At 39.4% G+C, this 14,071-nt stretch overlaps 1 protein-coding gene across 6 annotated transcripts in view; it reads right to left on the bottom strand.

The window, feature by feature from the left end:
• The window catches only part of COG6 (component of oligomeric golgi complex 6), a 179,639-nt gene that overhangs the window by 76,716 nt on the left and 88,852 nt on the right, over window positions 1–14,071 (bottom strand). Inside the window, exon 21 of one of the 6 annotated variants that reach the window (XM_059902778.1) lies at window positions 5,697–5,791. The exons of the other annotated variants lie outside the window; for them this stretch is intronic. The gene's annotated coding sequence lies outside the window, so the exon portion shown is untranslated. Of the gene's footprint in view, window positions 1–5,696; window positions 5,792–14,071 lie in introns of those variants that run through there. 6 annotated transcript variants of the gene reach the window in all.

Below are 14,071 nucleotides of genomic sequence, written 5' to 3'. Positions count from 1 at the left end.
TGCTTATCATTGAATGGCTCTATTTCATGTTTGGAGAGGTTCTTTTTCTTTTAAAGAATTGTGTCTTATTCTTTTTTTTTTAATTTATTTATTTTATTTATTTATTTTTGGCTGCACTGGGTTTTCGTTGCTACACATGAGCTTTCTCTAGTTGCGGTGAGTGGGGGCTACTCTTCGTTGTGGTGCATGGGCTTCTCATTGCAGTGGCTTCTCTTGTTGCAGAGCACGGGCTCTAGGCGCATGGGCTTCAGTAGTTGTGGCACATGGGCTCTAGAGCGCAGACTCAGTAGTTGTGGTGCATGGGCTTAGTTGCTCCGCAGCATGTGGGATCTTCCTGGACCAGGCCTCGAACCTGCGTCCCCTGCAGTGGCAGGCGGATTCTTAACCACTGTGCCACCAGGGAAGCCCTGGAGATGTTCTTAAGCCCTTTACATTTATAAAATCCCAAGGTCCTATGTAATAGTGAGTTTCCATGTTGTGAGTTTGGGGCTGTTCTCTTCCTGTCCTTTAATGGGAAGTGCATCGGTGCATGAGTCAGCTGATCTGCATTTTCTTGTCACTGTGGCATTTGATTTAACTCTGGGACACAGTCAAACCTCTCCAACTTTTTGTTTCTCAGTTTCTCCATCTATAAATTGAGATGCTGATACTAGTCATGAACTTCTACATAAGAGTAAATTCAATAAAGGCATAATGCCAGAAGTGAAAGGGAAAAACAAATATGTGTTCTATTACAGATGATAAAAATGATGTGGGACTATTACTAACAAGTATAATCAATAAGGCTAATTCTCTAAGTCAGCGCTTCTTGGATTATAATGGTCACAAAAATTATATGGGGATCTTGTCAAAATGAAGGTTTTGATTCAGAAAGTCTGGGTGACCCCAAGATTCTGCATTTCTAACAAGCTCCTGGAAATGTTATTGCTCCTGCTACATGGATTACACTTTGAGTAGCAAGAACTTTAATGATTTTAGGCCCTACTGTGAGTGCAGATGTAAGTTTCACAATTTCTAAACATGTATTTACTAACCAAAACCACTAAAGCATCACTTAAGGTAGCAGTTCTCAAACTTTTTGGTCTCAGAACCTCTTTTACCATCTTAAAAATTATTGTGAAACCAAAAAATCATACCTATCTGTGTTCACAATATTTGAAATTAAATCTGAGAACATTTTAAAACACAAGAATACATCAGCATATATCCTATTATCTGTCAGAATGATAATGTCATTCTACAATCTCGAAGTCTCAGGAAAACTCCACTATCCACTCATGAGAGAATGGGGATAGAAAATCAAATAATGTCTTTTTACTTGACAAGAACTGTTCATTTAAGACTCTGATTTTTTTTTTTTTTTGGTGTACACAGCTGTACTACAAACCCTACTAAATAAATCAGATAACAATTTAGTCTCTAATTCATTTAATGATATACTTATTGGGGACCTAATATACATAAATCAGCATGTTAGGTGTCAAGGCTGTGTTTCTCAACCCTGGGAACTTTTAAAAAAATACCAGTTGGAGCCGCATTCAAACAGATTAAATGAGTATCTTTGGAAATTAATACTGTTTAAAAAGTTCAACAGGTTAAAAAAAAAAAAAAAAAAAAAAAGTTCAACAGGTAATTCTAATGTGCAGCCAGGATTGAAAACCATTGGGTTCAGAAGGCAGGGTATAAATAACAGAAGCCCAAAGTAGAGGAAGTGTGCACACAGGGTGGGCATTGCTTAGTGGGGTCATATGGGCCAGGTTAGACTATTGGTACTTATGCTAACTAGTTTACAATGTGCTTATCCTCCCTCATCATCCATTTCCTTAAATCGGAGATTTAATTTCCATAAATTGGCTTGGTAATGTTTCCATCTTAATAGAGTTGTTCTGAGGATCAAACGAGGTAAGGCACGGAAAGCACAGCTCCTGGCGCATGGTAAATGCTCATTAAATGTAAGCATTAGTAACTGCCCTGCAGAATCTTACCAGATAAGATGTGAATTAAGCCAGTCTTGCAGGGTGGAAACATTTCGTAAGAACACTGGAGGAAGACAGAATCAATCTGAATGCAATCAGAACTCTCATTCTCGCCCCAACAGAAATGGGCTTAACACAGTTCAGGGGTGTGATTCAATAGGCTGTTTTTGTTTTTGTGTTTGTTTCTTTAATCCTTGATGGAGGAAAGGACCCAAACTAGTACATGTGGCTGGATGGAAAGGGTTTTTGGCTACTGTTGATGGGTTCTGAAAGAGTTTATTAATCTCTAACACTAGAGCTTTCATGTCCTGAGAAAAGGGATCCCCTGAAACCATGACAAGCCAGTCTGGCTATACTGCATAAACAGTCCAGTTTACTGTTAGTATATAAACAGTGCTTTGGCATTAACACAGAAAATCTGAATCAGAGTGTCCTATTCATAAATAAAATATTTGGATAAGAAGTGAAGCCACCACAGAGTTAATTTTTCTGTAAAGTCAAGAAGAAACAAGAGGAATAAATAGAAGAGCTGGTGTCAGCATCAGGTAATACTTTGGATATATGGCAATTACCTGGTTAACGTAGTCAGTGCAAAAAAATTCAAGAACGCCTCCAAATTGGCTATCCACACAGACTGAAGTATTCAAACAATGAACAAATCTCTACTTTGTGTTGAGTAGATGGGTAATGTTCAAAATATGTAACAAAATAGTACGGTACAGAAACTAAAAATCAGAGCAGATACTTGCCCAATCCGATTCAATGTCATCTGTAAATATGTGGTTCATCTGTACCTATGTGTACCCACTGACTATCAGCTCTGGGGTAATTACCCTCTCTTGTCTCCTTTTTCTTACCACTCCTCCATGAAAATTGACTCTTCAAGATGTTTTACCTAAAATTTTGATGATCCCAGCTGCCTCTCCTCACCCATCAGTTTAACCACTTCACATCAACAAAAATTTCTCCATTTTTTTGTTGCAGAGATATCTGAGAGAGGAAGAAAGGATTTTTTAAATTATTAATGTTAATGCTCTGGGCCCTTTCAAAATAGGCCATTTAGAATAACACTGGAATTATAGAAAAAGTGCAGAGGAAAACAACAAGGAGGAGAAATAGAAATGCACACTCCATTGATGGCAAACAAGGAGGTGTAGTAATCCTGAAATACAGTACGTAAGATAAGCTGACGAAAGCAATAAAGATCAAGTACCAAGTTGGAAGGTTCACAGCTGCAGTTCTCAGAGAATCAACAGAGTACAATTCCAGGATGTTTGTCCCTTAGAGGTACAAAACCAGCCATCTCTTGTTTGAAACAAGAAGCATAGATACTCTTGGTAGCTTCAGGAAGCATGGAAGGTAAGATTAAATGAGGAATCGCAGAGACAAGCCACCTTCCAGGAAACAGCCTATGAGACAAGGAGGCAGAGTACTGAGTTTCTGAGTAGTTAGACAGACACAAGGTTTCAACCTTTATTCGCTCACATACACACACAACCCTGAGTATTAGGAAGACTTTCCACTAGCCTGAAACACGGAACTCACACATCTTTCACATAAAACGATTACAAATAGCTGGCCCAGAAAGAATTCATCTCCTTCAAAGATACCACAAAGGGGGGCAGATGGATTAAACAGGAATTTAAAATATACAGAAGGCACTTACACCAGAAAAAAAAAGTTGCATTTGACAAATGAAAATGTAAACCAAAGATATCACTGAAACAATTTTAACTCATGAAGAAGCAACCACATCTCTAAATCAAAGGCATAAAGCAGAAATGTAAGAGCTCAGAGAAGTCATGGTTGGACAATAGAAGGAGGTGACACCTGAGCTGATATAACTCAGAAAAAAGGGAAATCAGGAAAAAGGGAAATTAAAAACTAAAATTCTCCCATAAACAAAGCCTAAATTGAAGCAAACAAATAAGAAATACAGCAAGGATTATAGAGAGGAGAATTGAGAAAAGCAAGTTTATATCCATATATATATAAAATTGAGGAGGGTCAAAAAGGTATAACTGATGTCCTTAAAGAAGGGAAAACCTAACGGAAGTGGAGAATGTTTATTGAATGTTAAATTTTTTTAACGCAGGAATTAAGTAAAGATTTGATTCTACAATTAAGGTGATATAGAATGCCCCAGGAAAAACTGACATAGCAGAACTGATTTTGAGACAGTAAAGTTACTGATTTTAAAGAAAAAATATCAAATCACCTACAGTGGAGGAGAAAGACACCGTTCTCAAACTATTTTCTTGTTACGTTCACAGCTAAAGGTCAGCAAGGCCTACAAAGTCTTCAATGAATGAAAATGACCTAAGAATTTTATTCTTAAATAAGGTGACCAACCTGCCCCAGTTTATTCAGGGCAGTCCCAGCTTTTGCACTGTTAAGTCTTACATCCCAGGTACTCTTTCGGTCCCAGGCAAACTTTGGTCTCAAGTGTCCATGCAACACTCACTACAATGTCATGTATTAGGCCACAATGAGAAAATCCATTAATTCTAGCATGTAGAAATAATACAAATAACATTCTCTGATGACATGAAATAAATCTAGAAATTAATATAAAAACTAAAAAAGAGGAAAAAACCTCTACCACCTGCCAATCTAAAAAAGAGAAATTTAAAATGTGAATTGCAGAATATTTCAGAACATAAGGATATAAAAACACCATATAGGGAACTTCTTACTAACAAGTAAAGTAATGCTTGGTAAAAAAGATTTGTGACCTTAAATACAAATAATAAAAAAGGAGAAGATTAAAAATAATCATTTAACATTCCTCAAACACAGATCCAAACATTTTTTTTTTCAAACATTTTTAATAAAATATTAGCAAATAGAGCTCAGTAACATATACAAGAATGATACCTCAAAACTAAGTAGAGTTTATCTCAGGATTGTAAAATTGGTTTAAGATTTAAAAATCAATCAATATATGATCATTTTTAAAATGCAAAGAAAAGCACTGAACAAAATTCAACACCCATTCAGGATTAAACAAACAAAACAAAAACAAACAAAATACCTCTCAGCAAACTAAGACCTTAGAAGATAACTTCCTGAATCCCTCATTTTGACAAAGGACATATGCCAAAAGCCAACGGTTAACATCACACCTAATGGGAAATTTCAAAACTTTTTCTCCCCATAATATTGAGAACAAGGCAAGGATGCCCACTATCACCATTCTGATTCAGCTTTGCATTACAGGTCCGAAACTTTACGATACAACAAATAAACAAGCAGAGGCACAGTATCAGAAAGGAAGAAGAAAACCTGACTGCATTTTCAGGTAGCACTGTTTGTACAGGAAATGCTTTAAAATCTATAAAACTATTACTAAAAAATAACAAGATTAAAAATTATTTTACCAGAAAATAAGATGAAATAAAATTCCATTTATCTTAACACCAAAAACAAAACCCCATAAAATACTTAGGAATAAATTTAACAAAAGGCATGGAAGGTCTCAATAATATAAATTACAAAAAATCGCTAACAGAAAGCAAAAATGCACAAAAGACTTGAGCATACACTTTACCAAAAAAGATACATAACTAATCATTAAGCACATGAAAAAGTCCTTAACATCATTAGTCACCAGGGGGTGCAAATTAAAACAATGAGATAACATTACTCTTCACCAGAACGACCAAAATTAGAAATTAAAATTTAAAAATACCACAGCAAATGTTGGTAAGGATGTAGAACTGGAATTCTCATATATTGTTGATGGGAATATGGTAAAACCACTTTGGAAAAAGTTCTGGCAGTGTCTTGTAAAACCCCAACTCCTAAGTTTTGACCTAAGAAAAATGAAAAATATATTCACAGACAATACTGTTCACCGTAACTTTATTCATAATAGCCGCACTCAGGGAAAAGCTCAGTGTCTGTTAATAATAGGATACCAGGGAATACTACTAAGCAATAACAAGAAACAACTACTGATATGGGCACCAACATGGATAAATCTCAAAAACAGGTTGAGTAAAAGAAACGCAACAGAGTACATACTGTATGAGTACATTATATGAGTTTCCAAAACAGGCAAAACTAATCTACCTTGAGAAAAGATCAAAATAATGATAGTCTCTGGAAGGGATGTGAGGCAGTGATTGAGTTGGAGGGGCAGGAGGAAAATTTGGGGGTTATGTTCATATTCTATATCTTGATAGGGTCTTAGTTATACATATGTATATATCTGTCAAAACCCAGCAAATGTATATTTAAGATTTGTGCTTTTCATTGTATGTAACTCTTAAACACCAAAAGGAAAAATTGTAGCAAATGTTTAACCATTTTATGATATGTATGTGAAACAGGGGAAGTGAACTGATTTCTGTAATTTACTTTGAAATGAGTCAACAAAGTAAGTAAGATGGATTGCTGGATGGATAGACAGATATGTCATAAAATGAGCATAGAAAAATGTTCTTGGTAGACTCTATGAGGTGAGTAAATCTATGCATTCCCTGTAAAATTATTTCAACTGTGTTCTATGTTTAAAGTTCACCACAGTAAAATTTTGGAAAAAAATTTATCTCAAGAAGCTAGAAAGTAAATGACAAAAGTAGAGCAATAGGAAAGATTTGGTAAGTATGAAAATTGAAATTAATCAATTCAAAACAAAAAATAATACAGTTAATAAATTCAAGGGCTACATATTTTTAAAATAATAAAATGAATAAACAATTACCTAATTTAATAAAATAAGTATTAAGTAGAAATAATAGAAAATGATCACAGATACAAAGACTTCAACAGAATCATAGGAAAGTACTTCAACTCTCTACAAATAAATTTGGGAACCAAAATGTAATGCATGATTGTTCATTAAAATAAAACTTTCCAAAACTGACACCAGAAGAGATTTTAAAAAACCTAATTAATTTAAAAAATATGTTTCCATTATTTTAGTCAACATTTTTATGTGCTCTGTAGTGAGAAGTTATTTTCAGATATGTAACACACCATTTTTCTTTTTTAAGTGTTTTGGCCACTCTACACAGCACACAGGATCTTAGTTCCTGGACCAGGGATCGAACCCGTGTCCCCTACAGTGGAAGCGTGGAGTCTTAACCACTGGACTGCCAGGGAAGTCCCACACCATATTTTCATAAATAGAAGTCTGTAAAAATTTCCTGCAAAGCTAAATTACAAAAATTCCACAAAAATGACATACAAAAAAAGGAAACCTACAGACTGTGCTCACTTATGAATACTGATGCAAAACCCTAAATGAAAGATCAGCAAACAGAATCCTCCAGTAATGCCCAGATCATTAAATATTAGGAAATCTATTACTATATTAATATAGATCATCATATTAATTGGTTAAAAGAGAAATCTCATATTATCATCTCCATAGATGCTTAAAGACCTTTAATATAATATCCATTTTAGATAAAAAATGTTAAATACTAAAAATAGCTACTTCTTAACATGAATTACACACACATACACATATCTATATCTAATGTCTATTTAGATATAGATATAGTATATATCTAGATGCAGAGATAGAGAAAAAGGGAGAGGGAGGATGTGTGTATGAATGTATTTATGTACGTATGTATGTATGTATACCAGCCTCTTGCTAAAGCATTACCTTTAAGCTCTGCAACAAGAAAACATGTCCTTTGTCTGCAATATCGTTTATTTTGTTCCATAGCTACCAGTCACTGCAATTAGACCATAGGAAAAAACAGAGGTATAAAATTTAAGGAGGCAGAATTATTTTTGCAGGTGATGTGATTGTTTTTTGGGAAAGCAACTGTTTTCTCTGGAAAACCTAAGAGAATCAGCTAAAAAGATATACCATAAAAAGTAAGAGAATTCTTCTGGGGGAGAGACTTTGATGACTAAGGTTCTGGGTGAGGGGGAGACTACATTTTCACTGTATATCCTTGCGTACCTTTGGAATTTTTTGCAGTATACATGTTATTACCTACTAATAAATAATAAAATTTAAAACCAACAACTACAAGTGAGGATATTTTAATCATCCCCTGCATAATACTATCTCTGCCAACTGAAGTAACTTTTGTGACAACACAAAAGGAATTGTGATGTTTAAGAGAAAAGGAAAGAGTGACAGGGAAAAAAGGTTGTTCAATAAATGGATCTCTAGGGCTTAATTTTCTTCAGTTCATTCTATCTTTTAATAATCTATGAAAATTAAAGTCATTTAGAGAACAACATACATTTAAGACAAGAATATCAATAATAATAATAATGTTTAATTAGTGCTAACAGTTTGTCAGACACTATGTTCAGTGCTTTTCGTATGTTTATTTGTTTAATGCTCACAGCAATCCTGTATGCTGTATCCTACGTGCTGTATGTGCATATTATTGTCTGTCTCAGTAAATCTGAGTTTCCATTTGGTTCATTCCCATCAAATAGAGTACAGTGTAGACAAAGGCTGATGACAAAACCATCTGGCCACGTTTCTACAAGCCAGGGCACCGAGCAGAGTTTTCCAAGACCTCATCACCTCCCACACCTGGAACGGTTCCAGAAGCATAAGGTCCTGCACAGGTCACAAGATGATGATGATGGTCCCTGGGGTGGCCTGACCTTGAGCAAGTGTCAACATTCAAAGACAATGTTGCTGATGGTGCGATTTCCTGCATGGAATGCTCCACATTCCTGAGCACTCACAGTGATGGCTGATGGAAAGGCTCCTCCAGGACCATGTACTGAGTGCCACGTGAGGGTGGACCTGTGAAGATGGAGAGGGCAACTGGGCGCTCTGCTTACAGCAGTTATTGTGTAGTGGTGACAGCTGTCACACAGGGGAAGCTGTAAGCACGGCACTTTGAGAAAATCCCACTCCATAATATCTTTTCTCCACACCTCTGTCCTGAGTGCCTGAAATTCCAGAAGGAAGCATTGTTGTCTGCCAACTCCACTATTTAAATAAAAATAAAATTATATACATGTGTGGCTAACGCTAAATAAAAGAGTGAATTATTTTAAAAGTGCAAAAGCATAGAAGTCTGTGTCAGATGTTTGTTCTAAATCCTACTATGCCTTTCATAACTCTGTGCCACCAGGCAAGTTTACTTAATCTGAGTTTGTCTCCTCATCTGTAAAATGAGACTGCTAGTTCTCATTCCATAGGGTTGTTGTGAGAATTAACTATAGACACACACACTCCATCTGATACAGAATCGCGTTAAATGCTAAAGCATCCAGTTAAATGTTCCACTAACATTAGTTTCCTCCTCCGCTTTCCTACCTAATTAGCCCCATCTTCTTGGCAGGCAATGCAAAAGCCCTTTGCTGAAACCAAACTTGACCCCCTTGCCAGGAGCTGGTCCTTTGTGCAGGGACCACCACGCCCTTTTGTTCACTCCACTCCCCTGACCCTTGACCCAGTCTACTCACTGCAGTTCATAGAGTGGTGAGCCAATCTCACAGTGAAAAGAGACATTTCCTACCTTTGAAAAAAAAATGGGCAGAGAACCAGCAGACTTGTGGTGCCTTCCATTTCCCATCTGTAAATTTCTCAAAATACTTTCCAGTAAGCAATCTCCAGGGGCTCATAATGTGATTAATAACATTGTGTCTCAGCCGCTTCTAGTATTTCAGATGAAATAGTGCCTTAAGAAGGTACAGTTGCTGAATTGTGAGTGGGAGGCTATGTGATCTGTCTTCTATTCACATCTATGCTAGACTCTCAGAGGGGTGAGTGGGAATCGACTGGTCATTCAACACGTAAAAGTTTGCTTGAATCTACCAATGACTTAAGCGTGCTGCTGTGGGTAAAATCTGATGTCACCTCCAGAATCTGGAGACCTCAACTCAGCGGGGCTAAAGAGAACGGACATCACAGAACGGCTCTTCCTGGGGGCGCTTTAACACATGATGCTCAGTTTCATGTTTGTCTGAAATTCTATTGCCAGAAAGTTGAGTCTCGCAAGCGCAAGCATGAGTACGGTTTTCTCTCTGCAAAGCCTGTTTCAGTATCACTGACGGCATGGGGGTGGTCGTTTTCCGGAGATGTGATTCCTAAACCTTCCAGCCCGAACCACCGCGCCTCCCGCCTCCCCTCCCCCCCCCACCGTCGTCAGAGCCACAGGCCCTTTTCCGGGCTTGCACTATTCTTCACTCCGTGTCAGATGAACGGGAACAGGCAGAGCCTGCGTTCCAGCCACCCTCTTTATCTGCCTTCACACTTCTTCCTCTGCCTATTCATGCCGCTGCGGAGGTCTGGACCAGCTTCCTGTAGTCCTGGAGGGGAAAACTTCTCCCTTTAGCGCAGCCTGAGAGCCTAGTTGTTTTGGGTAACAGGTTTCCTCCTCTCTTCTCCCTTGAGTTCACAGAGCTTCCTCTGCTCCGCCTGCTAACGCTCCTCCCAGGGTGAGGGGTCTCCGGCAAGCCCTCGGGTTTCAGCGCGCTCCTCCCTTTCCTGCTGTCAGGAGCGCAGGATTTCCTGAGCCAGGGATGTATACACAGAGGCGGCACTGCTGGGCTCTCCCGTGACCGCGCCTCGCGGGGATCATCCCACTCTCCGTACTACACGTCGTATTTATATCCCAGGGCACTGAGGCCGGTCCTGGCTTTGATATACCATTTCCTTCATTCCCCAAAGCTGAGCAAAGCGGAAAATCCTTCATCCTCCAAGTACGCTAGCCCCCTACTCTCTTCCCGCGTTGCCTTGGTCTTTCTGCTTCAATCCCTAAGCTGGAGGAATTAGTTAAAATTATAGTCGAGTTAATAGCTAGAAAATCAAAATGTTGCATGGGATATAATCTTCCAGCTGAAATCTCTTCTAAGTACCCTAAATATTTAAAACATCAAATAATTTGAAAATAAAAGGGTTGGTAGATATACTTGAATTAGGGTAAGTTCTCTGATCCTTTTTGATTCAGATGGAGAAGTTTAGGTAGACACACCAATTTAAAATATGGATGGCATATATGAAAAAAACTCCTGAATAGTAACTAGAAAATGATCATAGAGATAAGTCCACTTTAAATCTGGAAAGATAGCATTTACCAGTGGAGACCCATAATAAAATACTGCATTTCTCACGTGGTCCTATAGCAGGAAGTCCAGTCTCATTACTTCCAGCCATCCTACCTCCTGTCCCCTCATCTCCCTACCATATACCCTGACACAGCCCAGAATTCCCAGGTGTTACTACTAGCAGTTCCTAGCTTTCCAGCCTCACGACTACAGCAGGGACCCAGATGCATCCCTCAAGGTCACCTTCAGGGCCATTGCAAGATAACCACGCTGCCACTGGACAGTCCAAAGAGGTCTTCTTCTGTTGGCCATGCATTGGCCATGAGGCTGAAACGTATTTTAGTTGGTCCTGACCAAAGCTGTGGGCCTGAAATGGGGCCTCTGCTCCAATTCCTGCCCAATCCACGGCAGGTCATCAAGCTCGACTCCAAAGCACCACCCCTCCTTCAACAGCCAGCTCAGCATAGGAGCCAGCTCAGAAATGACTCTCTTTCTACCCTCGTGCGGAATTTATTTGGAGGGACTCACTGTTCTCTCCTGGCCCTGGGCCTTGGTTAAGACATCGTCTTTATCCACACATAGGTTTCCTTAACTTTGAATCTAAGAAAAAAGGAGTTGGAAATCTTATAGGCATATGGACAACTGCTATATGAATCATTCACTTTCTCACAGTAAACTTAAAACTCTGGTTATTTACAGTTTCAACTAATTCCAACTTTGTGGAGAGTCTGCTGTGTTCTAGACTGTGAACTCCTTGAAGGCAGTCTTCTTGACTTCTGGATCCAATGCTTACAGCCCCTAGAGCAGAATGCATGTTCAGCCAATACTGGATGCTTAGATCTGGTGCCCAGGGGCTACCTGCTCCTTCCAGGTGGCTGTGGTCTCCTCCAACTCTCTGCTGGAGTCTCCCAACTGATCCAAGCTTCTACTTCTCCTGGATCTGACCACTCACTACTCACAGCTATTATCAGCAGCACCATTGCCCTTGAGGGATGCTTGCCTGAAAGGTCCTGCATCTGAGCCCTTCTTTGCTGGTGAGGTCAGATGGCCTGTACTCTGACCTAGGCACACTGGTGCTTACAGGTATCTCCTAAGAGTTCCATGAATATAAGCTCCCAGCTCACCACGAAGGTAATGGTAACTTTTCCAGGCACAGCCTTCTCATTACCCTTCCTTGACGCTAGATGTCCTGCCTGGAATGGACCGGATTGCGCCAGCCCTAAGTCAAGCCACATGGCAACCACCTTGCTTCTCTGTCGACCACACTTTCAATCCCCAGGCTCCATGCTGTTTGGGAACACCTCCAGCCCAGCTTCTGCTTTTTCTAGGCCAGTATGAAAAATAATCTCACCTGGCTTGGGGTTACTTTTATTTCCAAAGATCTTCAACAATATAAGCATGAAAAATTCCTCTCTCTAAACTCAGAAGTTGCACTTGTATATGAAAATTGTATTACTATTGTGTATGGCTACTCCTAACTTGAGGGGGCTCCAGGTCAACGGATAAACCATGTCCAGATGTCCTGGGATTAAACTGAGATAGATTCTAGGTAATTTGCTGTTGTGGAATCAGAATCCAAACTGGAGACTGTATTGCATAATATGGAATATCTGGTTAGTTTGGATTGGTCTGTAGTCTAAGAAGCCCTCTGGGAAGTATTGTCCTTTTCAATCTCACAAGCACATGAGTAACACTGCCAACCGTAGCATCATTTTGAAACAGAAAAGACACAGTTCCTGACTTTAAGAATTTAACATGAAACACAGAAGAGAGTAAAACAATTTTAAAATAAGATATTGTGTTCACTTATAACATTAGGAATGAAAAAAAGAAAACTAAAGAAAAAACCCAAACGAATATTAAATAAATATTAGTCATGCAGTAATTGAAAAAGCCAGGCTTTTATGTTGCCGACCATCAGTAAATTTCTAAATAATCCCACCCCACTAGATCCATGGCCACCATGCTCTTGTTAGTGAGAATATTTATTTCTGTTTGAGAAGTAAAAGTTTCCTAACAAAGAGCACAGGATAGAATAATATAGCTTTGTCTCCACCTGCAGGAATGAAGAGACTGAATTCTTTTGTTGTTGTCGTTATCTGAAAATACGTAAGGCCTTTAGGATCACCATTAAAAATATGAGGTAGGGGGCTTCCCTGGTGGCGCAGTGGTTGAGAGTCTGCCTGCCAATGCAGGGGACACGGGTTCGAGCCCTGGTCTGGGAGGATCCCACATGCCGCGGAGCAACTAAGCCCGTGAGCCACAACTACTGAGCCTGCGCGTCTGGAGGCCGTGCTCCGCAACGGGAGAGGCTGCAACAGTGAGAGGACCGCTCACCGCGATGAAGAGTGGCCCCCGCTCGCCGCAACTGGAGAAAGCCCTCGCACAGAAACGAAGACCCAACGCAGCCAAATATAAATTAAAAAAAAAAAAAAATTCTATGAGAACAAAGTTTAAAAAAAAAAAATGAGGTAGAATCAGTACTGAAGCTTTACTACACATTCTTCTATAATAAAGTAATAATTGGATCAAAGCAGGGTCAGTTAAAAGAAGTACATAGGGCTTCCCTGGTGGCGCAGTGGTTGAGAGTCTGCCTGCCAATGCGGGGGACACGGGTTCGAGCCCTGGTCTGGGAAGATCCCACATGCCGCGGAGCAACTGGGCCCGTGAGCCACAATTGCTGAGCCTGCGCGTCTGGAGCCTGTGCTCCGCAACAAGAGAGGCCGCGACAGTGAGAGGCCCGCGCACCGCGATGAAGAGTGGCCCCCGCTTGCCGCAACTAGAGAAAGCCCTCGCACAGAAACGAAGACCCAACACAGCCATAAAGAAAGAAAGAAAGAAAGAAAAGAAAGAAAGAAAGAAAGAAAAGAAAGAAAAGAAAGAAAGAAAGAAAGAAGTACATAATTAACGTGAACGACTGTGCTTACTTCTATAACTTTTTTTTTTTAAACAAATTTTATTTATTTATTTGGCCATGCCGCTCAGTTTTCAGGATCTCAGTTCCCCGACCAGGGATTGAACTCGGGCCGTGACAGTGAAAGCACCGAATTCTAACCACTAGAGCACCAGGGAACTCCCTCTATAACTTCTTAATGAACTTATACATA

This window comes from Balaenoptera ricei, chromosome 18 (assembly GCF_028023285.1).
Source record: "Balaenoptera ricei isolate mBalRic1 chromosome 18, mBalRic1.hap2, whole genome shotgun sequence".
NCBI classification, from domain to species: domain Eukaryota; kingdom Metazoa; phylum Chordata; class Mammalia; order Artiodactyla; family Balaenopteridae; genus Balaenoptera; species Balaenoptera ricei.
This window is presented reverse-complemented; position numbering and strand designations above follow the sequence as displayed.